Source organism: Limanda limanda, chromosome 3 (assembly GCF_963576545.1).
Source record: "Limanda limanda chromosome 3, fLimLim1.1, whole genome shotgun sequence".
NCBI lineage: Eukaryota > Metazoa > Chordata > Actinopteri > Pleuronectiformes > Pleuronectidae > Limanda > Limanda limanda.
In genome coordinates, this window is record NC_083638.1 from 3640066 (window position 1) to 3651390 (window position 11325).

The window sequence follows — 11325 nt, forward strand, 5'->3', positions numbered from 1 at the left end:
AATCTGTAAAAATCAGTCTCAGTTTACAAAAGTTCAATTAATAAAATCAATATTTAATATTAACGATATATAATGAAAAATGAAGGGTTTAAGTTCGAGCACAGGCTATCCTACTCCAGCTGTATTCACATACATATGCACAAATAATCACAAAATACCGATACTTTAAATACACTAGAATTTTTTAAAAAGGTAACAACATTAATGTAAATCAATGATTACTATTCTTACAAAACTCCACTATATCACAGATAACAACAACAGCAGCACTTATCACAATTTATAACAGACACATGTAATACCGATGGTATATCTATGTGTGTGTCTCTATGTATGTGTGTTTGTGCGTGTGTGTCTGTGTGTATGTAAGAGAAAGGAGGGGGGACGATAATGATTCACGAAATTAAGATGGCCGACAAATCCAGGGAGGTGAACTCAAAATGGTGGTGAACCTGGTGTTCAAAATCAGAGTGGAGGAGTTTGATTATGTTTTTTTTGTAACGTCTAACAATACGAAGTGTTTCAGCTGTGGGAAGGAAGGACACCAGGCTAAAGTGTGTCCATAGAGAAATAAGACAGCTGACACTCAGGAACAACAGGAGGGGACAGGGGGGGGTCCAGCAAGAGGGCCAGGTGAGTGAGGAGGGACAGAAGGAGACAGGCAGGGTCCTAAAGGACCAAGTAAAGGCCAATTTATACTCGGATTTATACAGAGACGCTACACGCCCCTCGCGTACTTGCGGGGCCCCTCTTGCGGCTTGCGTGCGTCAGCCAATTTTTCTAAGTATACTACAAAGCAACGCGGGCCTCACGCAGCCCGCAAGGCTTGTGATTGGTCTGCTTACTACATCCCGTCCGGAGTCTAGTTTCAGGTTTTAGAGCACAGCCACGTCATTTTGAAGATGGATCAGCTGGAGGAACGTTTGGCTGAAGAAGTTCGCAAATATGACCATTTATATAACCCGTCGTTGTCCGAATACAAGGACACACAGATGGCCCTTAACTCATGGAAGGAGATCTCGGAGAACGTCGGGTTGAGCGTCGACGAGTGCCTGAAGAAGTGGAGGAGAATCCGAGACAAATTTGTCCGGCAAAAAAAAATGATGAGGAGCAGCAGTGGCGATGCAAGGGGAAAGAAAGTCCCTGCATTTTATGTGTTCCTCTCGTGGTTGGGACCACATATAAAACACCGGCGGACGTCGTCCAACTACGACAAGGTAAATATGAAGTTCTGGGTTTTTTAACAGCCGCTGTGTGTTCGAGCTAGCAGTGTAATCAGAGTTGGACAGTTCACATGGTTGGAGTATGCTTCATCATATTGCAAACGGGATGAATGGTGGAAAAGAGCCTGCATTGTAGATGTAATCAGAATCAGAATCAGAATCCTTTAATAGTCCCACAGTGGGGAAATTTGAGGGTGCAATTGACTGTAACCTTTGCCATTGTAGCTACAGGCTGTTTTCATATCACTGTAGCTATATGAAAGTGGCAGCCCTAGTCTTTAGTAATCCATTCCATAAAAATCTCCTGGTCATAGACTCTAAATGTATGGACAAAAAGCCACTGCATGTTCTTAAAGTGCCCACACTGATGTAAGATGCAGTTATGTTACTTTCAACATTGTAGCCATATTGCTAACAGACCAACTATATGTTCTTTTGTTATCAACAGCCCTCAACTTCACCATCCACATCATCACCTTCCCCCAAACCATCCACCCCAGCACCTGAGGCCGCCGTCCAGCCATCCCTATGCTCTGCACCCCAGTCTACTGGCTGAGTCCACCCCTCCAGCCGCCATCATGTCGCCATCTCCTCTGTGCCGCCCGGCCTCAAAAAAAAGGCAGAGGGAGCAGGACAGGGTGGCGTTGGAGGCTCTGGAACAGAGAGTGTCTCTGATCCAAAACAAGGAGGTGGATGCGTTCACACGCTTTGGTGCTACTGTGGCAGACATTGTGCGGCAGGTGCCCGCAGAGACAATGAATCAAGCCATGCGCACAGTTTATAACACGGCTATGGACTTTGTAACGAAATGAACGCCAGACATTTTGAATGCACTTTGTAAATAGTTTGTCTACTTGGAATTGTTTTGCAGTGGTTTTTGCACTTTGATATTTTGCACCTTGTTTGTATTTTTCTTTTGTGTTTATAAAAAACATTTGGTTTGTTGTTAAACAGTTGGGATTTTTTTTTTTACAATTCTATTTACAATTCTAAAACTCAGCATAACAGGTAAGATCAGGTCACCCAGGGTCAAGTGTGCCAGCGCCTGCTGTTCTGTCATGGCACCAGGTCTTCTAGCACCAAAGAATTGTATCACTTCATTTTGCATGCATATAGGTGTTCATACAGCCTGCTTTATAAACAACAGGACTGCTCATATGCCTAAAGACAGTATGCTGCTTCTTTGCACTTTGTAAATACAGGTCCTCTAGCACAAAATAATTGCATCACTTCATTTTGCATGCATATAGGTGTTCATACAGCCTGCTTTATTAACAACAGGACTGCTCATATGCCTAAAGACAGTATGCTGCTTCTTTGCACTTTGTAAATAGTTTTCTAGTATTATTTGAATAGCTTGTGTGTGGCACCTTGTTTGTATGTGTTGGGACTGAGGTCCCAGTGATCTGACTTATAACAAAGAGTCGTAAAACTTGGGGAATCGCCTCAGGAGACCCCTTACATTTAAAAATCCAGCATGGAGATCTTATCTCCATGTGAGAGAAAATCACTTCCTGGGTCCCCCACTGTAAGCCCGCCCCTGGGGGCCAAATCCTGACAACTCAATTGGCCGGGGGCCACACTGACCCCTGACCCCTCCTCCCAGGGGGGAGTCACCTGGAACATGACTTAAAAAGGCTGTGCTCCCAGAAACTTTTCTCTTTTCCTCCGATGCTGATGTGACAACGAGACCCCCCCCCGGGGTCTCACCAGTTAACCCAGCAACTTAAGGAAGCAACTAACTCTTTGTCCTCTTTTTCTACTCCAACGCTGAAGTTACCACTAAGCCTCCCGAGGCTTTACCAGACGACTCAGTAAACTAATGGAGGCGATAAGACATTTATTTTAATTCATTTCATTTTATTCTTTCACCTTAGTCGACGTTTTATTTTGGAAAGGACTTTTCCTGTTTTAACTTGAAGGACGAAACAGGAAATTACCCGCGGAACGATCTCAGACTGTTTCATTTTCCACACGGACTTTACTTTTATTCTTTCTCCACACGATCTACAACGGCTACAAGCAGCCGCACGTTCCTGTGAGGCAGCACGATCTCCGCTGCTACCGAAGAAGACGAAGCCTCATCCCGTCACGGAGCACGACGGATCCGCTCCGGCCCAGCTGCGGTGCTCACGAGAGCCCGCCTGAGAGACTTCAAGCGATTCACTGAACCTCCGGGAGATTCGCGCCACGCGCATGCAACCCACGAAACCATGGTTACAGTAAGAGAGGCTTATGTTGTCTGGGCAGATGTTAGTTTTAATACGTAGCGTATTGATTTAATACTTGAGTGTATTTTGTTGATGGAACCTCCGTGTTCCATTGTTTTAGCCGGCCACTACTCCGAGCCGCTACTTCCGGTTTCCGGTTTGATGGCAATGTTTTTGTGTTACAGTAAATAGGGCCGCGAGAAGCGCCTCCGCCCGCACTGTTAACGTCTGTGTGAGTCTGCAGTGATTTCACCGATCAGAACCTCGGCCCACAACGTTCGCTTGAGGGCTGAGGGGTGAATCACTGTTAATCTATCTCTGGCTTGTTTTTAAGAGCTTCTTTGAACTCTCCTTACATGCTCTCTCTCTCTCTCTCTCTCTCTCTCTCCTTCTAAACCGACCTATACACACTTCCGATCTGTATTTATAATACAGGTCATGTCACATAGTTAAATCTATGCTTAGAGAGGCTGAACACATCTGGAAACCATTCGGCCCCCAAAGCCAAGCAGAGATAAGAATTCTCTTTGTCTAAAATTTCCTTTGTGTAATTCATGTGACGACCACCAGTGTGCGCTCCGGCCACATGGTGTCATTAACATAGACTCCATCTTGAATAACGCAAGTTAACCCACCATTTTGAGTCTATTACTGCCACGCCTCCGCTCTCTCTCTCCTCCCATCCTGGCTCTAAATTCATAACGGCTCCGCCATCTTGTTTTGTAGTCAATCCGCCATTTTGAGAGTTTTTAGGCCTTGATTCCACGAATCATGATCGGCCGCCATCTTAGATGTGACTGCGTCATCGCCACGCCCCCTTTCTTTTCTCTCGCTCTCTCTCTCACACACACACACCCACACACACACACACACACACACACACACACAGACACTTTGATAGACACAGACAGATACACACACACAGAGACACATAGATGGACCAGAGGTTACATGCGTGTTCTAAATTGTGATAAGCTGCTCTTGTTATCTTTGAAATATGGGAGTTTGTTAAAATGATAAATCATTAAATAACACTAACTTTATTTCACATACACACACATAGACTCACATACACAGAGAGACACTTTGACACAGACACACACACATAGAGACAGACATACATAGGTAGACCGCAGGTTTTACATGTATTTTCCGAATTGTGATAAGTGCTGCTGCTGTGTTTATCTTTGAAATATTGGAGCTTGTTAAAATGATAAATCATTGAATAACATTATAACTTTATTTCCCCTTTTTAATAAATACTTTTGTAATTAAAGTATCTGTAGTCTGTGATTATTTGTGCATAAGTGTGTGATTGCAGCTGGATTATGATTGCCTGTGCTCGAACTTAGAAGCCTTCACTGTTTATTAAGTAATCGTTAATATTAAAATATTGACATTATTAATTTGACATTTATCATTATGAGACTGATAATTATAGCTTGACATCGTTGGTCCCTGGAAACCAGGGTGGTGCCCCCCCTTTCTCAATTATTAATATAGATAGTATTATTCTTAAATTGATAATTTTATTGTTTTTGACTAATTATTTTCATTATTCTTGGTTGATAACCTTATCATTGTTAATTGATAGCTTGTACTTTCTAATTGATAATTCCTATTTTCTCATTAGTGGTTTTATTGTTATTTGATTACTGATCATCTTCAATTAATAATTTAATTATTTTTGATAGATAATTTCTAGTATTTTAATAATCATATTTCATGATTATTAATAATTAGCCAACGTCAAGTCTACTCCTATTGCACAACATATGGAAAGTAAAGACAAAATAAGACAACAAATGGGTATAGAAACAGTTGTTTATTTATGATTCTAAAAGTCAGCATAACAGGAATCATCAGGGGCAAGTGTGCCACGGGACACTATGTCGTTCTGCCATGTAACCGCTCCCTCTGGTCTCAGAAAGAATTGCGAAAATTCCTTCCTCACAGCCATAGCAGCTCTGGTGGAACGGCTCCTTGCGATCTGTGGTGTCTGTGAGAGATTAGAGTCGCCAGCCACCACTCTGCGCCACTCACCAGGCTGTACCGATCCTCCGGAGTCTGCATCAGAGAAACTGGGTGGGATGTAGCAGGTCCCGGGTGTGTTTGCCTCATCTGTATAGGCCAGGTAATTGTGTAGCAGGCCTTCACAACATCCACAGCTTTGTCTGGTAGGAACTCAATTGCCCTGCCAAGAATTCTCCAACGTGCCGCCATGATCCCAAAGGCATTTTCAATGACCCTCCTGGCTCTGGAGAGTCTGTAGTTGAAAATCTGCTTCTCCCTGCTCAGATTTGCCCCTGATAATACAACAAAAAATGCAGAGTGTTACTGAATAGAACACGGTTGCACCACAATCATAGATAAGATACAACATTCTTTCAAATATCTATGCAATTCATTTATGGTTTGTGACATACCTGGAAATGGACGCATGATGTGGGTGTGCAGGGGAAAGGCAGCATTAGCAACAATGACGTGGGGGGCATCGATCCTGGTCCCGGGAAGAAAAGTTGATGGCGGCAGGTTCATCTTGCTGTCGAGCAGCTATGATCCAAATGCGCTCTTCTTAAAAATGCCACCGTCGCTCTCCCGTCCATATCCCCCGACGTCCGCCATAGTGAAACGATACCTGGCGTCGCACGTTGCCATCAGGACAATAGAGTGACTACCTTTATAATTGAAGTAGTCACTCCCGGCATGAGGTGGTGCCTTGATGCTAACGTGCTTCCCGTCGAGGCTTCCAACACAGTTTGGGAAGTTCCAAAGTCGCCAAAAATCCGCTGCTACTGCTGTCCACTGGCTGGTTGAATGACAGGGCAGGTGATCTGGTTGCAGAGCTGTCCACAACGCCTTGCAGACCTCGGAAACAATGGCAGATACGGTGCAGGACGCCAGTTTGTAGCTTGCCGCTACAGCCTGTTGGCTTCCACCAGAAGCTAAAACTCGCAACGTCACAGCCAGTCTCTGGGCGGCATCAATTGGCATGTTGTGTGTCTCACAATGCCGTATATGTGGTTCCACACGACGAAGAAGGTCATCAAATCTTGCAGCCGACATTCTAAAATACAGGAAGTGCATTTCTTTGTCCATGTCCCTCAGCGGTCGAACAAGCGTTGCATATTCGCCCATCCTCTGCCTCGATTGATTCAGTGGACGCACATGCCACCTCCGTCTCCTCTGTTGTGGTTGTTCTTCTCGCATCCTCCTTCGCAATATTATCATTTGCTGTTGAATGGTAATCATCTCCATCTCGTCCAACTCACTTTGACTCAAGTACTCCATCGTTCACGGTGTGTGTGGCGCGAACAGAACTGGGAGAAACACTTAACGACGACGTCACACCAACAAAGAAGGCGTCTCTAAGCCGTCTTCGACAAAAAACGTTACTCCGCCTAGTTTTCTGGCGGTGAATTGCGTTGCAACATGCGCAACCGAAGGGGATCTATGAACAAAACGAGTCCGTAGAAGCTGCGTGCGTGCGTGCGTGCGCAAAAACCGACTATAAATCAGCCTTAAGTAATATTGACATGGAGAGAGATGAGGAGGTGCTTAAAGTTCCTCGTCTAAAAAGAAAGACCAGACCCTGAGTGTTTGATTGTGGGTTGGGGGGTGTTCATAAACGTTTGTATGTTTATAAATGTTTGAATGTATGTTTCTTATATGTAAAACTCAATAAATATATTGTTAAAAAAAAAAAAAAAGAAAGACCAGGAGCAACAGTGGAAGCTCAAAAGCTAAAAAAGGGACAGTGAAGAAAGGAGGGAGAGGAGCAGCAGAGTCAGAGTTCTAAAACTTAGAACATGAAGGGATTGAAAGTAGAGCATGGAGACAGACTCTGCTGACAGTGAATCCTCCCACGTCAGGGCAGGAAGCCAGAAGAACTCAAGAAGCTACAGTGAGGGGAAGATGGAAGTGTTTCTCTAGAAAACAAAGAACATGAGGGAATTGAAAGTAGAGGATTACTTCTCTGATAAAGAACAGTTTTTCAAACTCTGCCCGGCTGCACATGAGCAGCAAAGGCAGAGGAGGTTTCACTGACCAGGAGATGCATAGACTCAAGAAGATTGTTCAGACAATTAGACAACAGAAAAATAATGATGATGATGATGAATAAAGTTTTAAATCCTGATAACCAATCAGTCCTGTTTTTGTGTGGGTTTTTATTATTTTACAACATGAGTCTTTTCAACATTAGCTTGTTGAACATTAACACTGTGAAGAGGTCTCTGATGTTCCAGCAAATGAAACTGAAAAGAACTGAAGTGACGTTCTTACAAGAAACACATAGTGACTCAAAAAATGAGAATGACTGGAAAAGAGAGTGGGAGGGGCAGGTGGTCCTGAGCCACCTTAGCACAACCAGTGGGGGGGAAGTGGAAGTGGAGGAAGTGGAGGTGGTGGTGGAGGGCAGGCTACTGTTGGTGAGGGCAAAGGTCGAGCAGTTTTATTTTGTTTTCATGAATGTTTATGCTTCGGTCTGAGGACCCGACAGAGTCTGTTTTTTAAAGGTTTTAGACATGGTATTAAGCAAAGCAAAAATGTATGATTTTTTATTTTTAGGAGGAGATTTTAATTGCACAGAAGATGATGTTTTAGACAGCAACCACATGGAGCCCCAGAGAGCATCACAGAGTGCTCTGAGGCAGCTGCTGCAGGCCCATGATCTGTGTGATGTTTGGAGAAGAATGAATGACAATAAGAGACAATACACCTGGACTCATTGCCGAGGGAATCTCGTTTCCATGGCGAGGTTGGACCGGTTTTATTGTTTTAAACATAGTTTTAGCATCTTCAGAAAGTGCAGTATACTTCCTGTTGGTTTTAAGGATCACGCGCTGGTTGTGCGCAACGTTTTTATCTCTAAATTAAAGTCCAGAAGTGCATACTGGCATTTTAACACGTCGCTTTTATGTGATGCACATTTTAAGGATGTTTTTAAGTTTTTTTGTAGCGGTTTTAAAGAAAAAAAAATATTTTATCTCTTTAAAACTGTGGTGGGACTGTGGGAAGGTTGAAAAAAAGCATCTCTGTCAACAGTATACTCTCAATGTTACAAGAGACATAACCAGATCTATGGAGGATCTAGAGATTTAATAGATTCCACTGGAAATCGTGATCATATTAAAGATCTCAAGTCAAATTGAGAGGCTATTTCAGAGGTCTGTTAAGCAATCGATACAATCTTTAGACCCAAGTTCACAACTTTTAAAATTAAAGCTTTGTGATTCCAGGTTTCAGCTCGGGGGAAAGACAGGATTAGTTGGGTGTCATCAGCATAGCTATGGTAGGAAAAGGACCCAGGACGGAACCCTGAGGGTCCCCAGTAGTGAGAGGACAAGGTTCAGAAAAAGATCCTCTCCAAGTTACTCGATAAGTGTGGTCATTGAGTTAGGAAGGAGCAGGGAGAGAGCAGAGCCTGAGACACCCAGGTCCTTAAGGGAGGAAATAAGGATCTGGTGGTTCACTGTGTCAAATGCAGCGGAGAGGTCTAGAATGATGAGGACAGAGGAGACAGAAGCAGCTCTAGCAGTGTGAAGCTGCTCAGAGACAGCAAGGAGTGTGTGGGTGTGTTTGTGTGTGTCCAGGGCGTCCTTGAGACTCAGACGTCTCCTCGTTAACTCCAGCAGCATAACGACAATAAAGGAGACGTCTCCTCGTTAACTCCAGCAGCATAACGACAATAAAGGAGCTGAACTCAGATTTAATGACAGAGTGTCGTCGGACGTCCAGAGTTTCCTTGGAAACATCTTCACTCTCTTGCCTGTCTCATCCTGACAGGCTATTGGTTGGAGCTCCTAGGGAGAAGGCGGGCCCTGATGTTCTAGCTAATCGGACAGGAGGAGTTACAGTCACAGCTGCCCGATCTCAAATCAAATCAAATAAAAGTTTATTGTCACATGTACCAATGACATCGGAGCAGTGAAATTCTTGTGACCTGGCAGGTCATACATCCTGGGTTAGATCCTGGTTTAGAAACTAGACGGAAGCAGGACAATACAGGGACTGATTCATTCCAGAGGACTTAGATCTACTAGATATTTGGAAATACCCACTGCTGGACCTGGATTTAGTGGACCTGATCTGGGCTAAGGATTCCGACCCTGTTGATCAGAACTATCCTGTTCTGATTCAGACATGGTTTTGTTGAAAATTAAAACTTGGGCAGTGATTCTGCTGTGTGTTCTGCTGCTGGGGTGAGTAATCTTACTTTTAACTTTTAAGACTTTTAACAGACTGGCACCGTCATATAACAGAACTTCTTATTATACACACTCCAGTAAGGGAACTGAGATCAGCCACTCAACTTCTCCTCGACAAACCACAGACAAAACTAGTAACAAGAGGAGAACGCGCATTCGTAGTGGCCGACCCAAACCTGTGGAACAACCTACCATTTCATATTAGATCTGCCCCGTCTCCAACACTGTTTAAACCATTATTAAAAACGCACCTGTTCTCCCAGGCTTTCTATTGAGTGTGTTTCAGTGCAGCTGATTTTATTTTTCATATCGTATATTTATATTTTATTTAGTTCTATTATTTTTATTATTATTAATATTCTTATATATTTTGATTTTACATTAATAATTGTATTTTATTTGTATCACTTGAACTTTAATGTATGTTTAATGTATTACTTGAATTTTAATGTACCACGTTGTAACTGTCCTTTGGCCGTGCCACTCATCCTGTACAGGACTTTGGTCAACCAAGTTGTTTTAAATGAGCTGTATAAATAAAATTGACATTGACATTGATTCTGATGCTATTGATACGATTGATGACACTGACTGAACTGTTGAATGATTGTGTTTCTGTTTATATCTACAGACTGTTGTACAGCTCAGTCTGGAATTCCAGCAGGTAACACACACAAACGAATGTTCTTTGTTTTAATATTAACTGATTAATTGATTGGTTATTAAATAATAATTGATCTTGTGTTTTTGTTTTCTAGAGTTATAAATCCCATAAAACAGAGTCAGATTTGACCTAAAAGAAGGTCAGTAACTCTTTATTTTTCTGTTCAGTTAGTCTGACAGGCTGTTTTGTGTCCTTCCGCTTTCATTCTGTTTTAGTGATGTCACCTGCCTATACACTGTGTGCACAATTATTAGGCAAGGGGTATTTTGAACATATCATCAGTTTTATGCATATTTTCCAACTCCAAGCTGTATAAACTTGAATGCCTATTGGATTTAAGCATATCAGATGATGTGTACTTGTGTAATGAGGGAGGTGTGGAGATCAACACCCTGTAGAGGGAGCTGGTAGTTTATACGTCAGTTTGTGTCTTTGATCATAGTCGTACTCAGGACTGGCCCTGGCAATGTTGGAGCCCTAGGCGAGATTTCAGATTGGCACCCCCCCCGACCCCCACACACACACGTATACACACACCCACACACATGAACACATACACACACAAATTCCTTACTTCACTCCAAAGGTTACATTTATTAGATACTAAAACGAGTTTACAAAAAAATGTTTTTAATGAAATACTGCATGTAGGCTATAAAAAACAATACAAATTTATAATAAAAAATATAGAAAGAGTCTGAAATCTGCTGTACTGACAGCCGATAGCTATTCATGTCCACAAAAATAAACATAAATGATGTGCATTTCTCCGCGCCGGATCAGGGGGTAAATGATGCTGGTCTTCACAGGTGACTGACCTGCACAAGCCTATAGCCACCCACCCCCCCACCAAGAGATTGTGTGCTTGTGTGTTTCTGTTTGGACACAATCCATTTTTCTGTGTTTATTCTGACCTGATTTGCTCAAGGTGAGCAGAAACAATAAAACAGACCCCGAAAACCATCTCTGTAGATCATGAGCCGACCGCGTACCTTCCCGGCACTTACCAGTACTTCGCT